Source organism: Pteropus alecto, unplaced genomic scaffold (genome assembly GCF_000325575.1).
Source record: "Pteropus alecto unplaced genomic scaffold, ASM32557v1 scaffold25, whole genome shotgun sequence".
NCBI lineage: Eukaryota > Metazoa > Chordata > Mammalia > Chiroptera > Pteropodidae > Pteropus > Pteropus alecto.
Window position 1 is genome coordinate 23,880,423 of NW_006441955.1, and position 1,887 is coordinate 23,882,309.

The following is a 1,887-nucleotide window of genomic DNA, read 5'->3' on the forward strand; positions in this document are numbered from 1 at the left end:
ACTTTTTCCTCTGAATTCTCTATTCTACTGTCTTGCAAGCCACAGGTCAGGACTACTTGTTGCTTTTGAAATCAATTTATAGGTTTTATTTGATTTTTAAAAATATAAAATAGAAAAAGAAAATATTGGTGTGCATCACACATAATGAGGATAAATGTATTATGAAATTTTTATTTCTTTTTTCTATACACACATACAAATACATACACCTTGTATCATTATGTATGTAAAATGTATTTTTATTGAGAATTATAATAAATAAAATTGGAAATCTACTCTTCTACTGTATTCCATTAATCCACTGGTCTATTCCTTTGCTTTGTCCTACCATATTTACTAACTGTAGTGGCTGGGTTCTGATATCTGGTAAGGTAGGTGCATCTCTTTGGCTATTATTGACTAATTGTTCTTCCGCATAAACTATGTGGTTATTTTTCCCTAATATTAAAACACACACACACACAAAGTACTTGCTTCTATTCTAATTAGAATTATTAATTTAGGAAAAAGTACACCTTCATGATATTAAGTTCGCCACTCCATTATATATTCGGTATATCTTTGTTTATGAAGCATGGTACGTTTCCATGATTCTTATAATATAGGTCCTATGGTTTCCTTGTTAAATCTACTCCTAAGTCTTTTATAGTTCTTTCCACTATTGTGAAATAAAAATTTTCCCATTTCCATTCTGTGTACTTATTACAAATATAGAGAAGCTTTCAGTTTGACTTATCTTAAATCTGGCTATCTCAACAGATTCTTTTATTAATTCTATTGTTCATAATTTGAGTCTTTTGGGTTTCCTAGATCTACAATCATATTTGCTAGGACCCCTTAAAAAACGGTAAGTAATTTGGCAGTATAAAATGGCAATACTGAGAATCTTGCCTAGCTCCCAATTATAAAATGCAGTCTGAGTAACACACAGAAGAAATTAATTACTCAAATGACTGAGACCTATTTCTCTCTTCTATTTCTCAAGTTGCTCTCATGTTACAGTCCCTGTCACTGCTCCTCCTCTCCTGCAGGTTCTAAACTGTACTACCAGTGAGAGGCCCTGGCTTCTATTGTCTGAGTATCAGGGAAAGGAGATGCTCCTGGCTCTTAGTGCACCATTAAAATTACATATCCATCCATTCAGATATATGCAGACATGATACAAGCAAGGCAAGATGCTGAAAAGAATATCAAGAAATCGAGAATGTCCAGAAAGACAATCAGATAGGAGATATAGGACATGAATAAAAACATTATTTTAAATAGAAATGATACATGCTCCAAAATAGGCATAGATAAAGCATGATTCAAAATTAGAGGAAAAGTAGTTACTTCAGTATAAAAATAATTACAGGTAGAAGTTAGATATATACTACAATACTGTAATTTAGATATATTACAGATTGAAAAGCTTTTGTGGGATTGGATGAATCTAATTATCACATGTATTATATTTTTTTATGGGAAAAACTGCTTTCAAATAATCCATTTATGAATGAACTTCTAGCTACATATTTCATGTTTCTTAAAGATCATTTGGACAGACAATGGTAATAGTTCCAAAGTTGTATTATTGTCAAAAAAGGAAGTAACAAAAGAAATAAATAAGAGTCTGGTTCAATAGTGACCTTTCCTGATTACTCCTTGAGAACAGAATTAATTTTATTCAATAAGAACAACAAAAAAAATAAATACCTATCATGCAAATTTCTTAAAAAAATCAAAATTTTATAAATTCGGGTACTATATAATTTAATTACAATGTTCATAATTCATTGTTTAAATTAATACAGCTTTTTCTACTGCCAAAAATATCATAATAAAATTTCCACCAGGGTCAAAAATATTCATCTTTGAATTCATACACTGTATAATAGCAAAGTGCAG

At 30.3% G+C, this 1,887-nt stretch overlaps 1 protein-coding gene across 1 annotated transcript in view; it reads right to left on the reverse strand.

Annotated features, from left to right (window-relative positions):
• The window catches only part of PIGK (phosphatidylinositol glycan anchor biosynthesis class K), a 97,781-nt gene that overhangs the window by 29,340 nt on the left and 66,554 nt on the right, over positions 1-1,887 (reverse strand). The window lies entirely within an intron of this gene.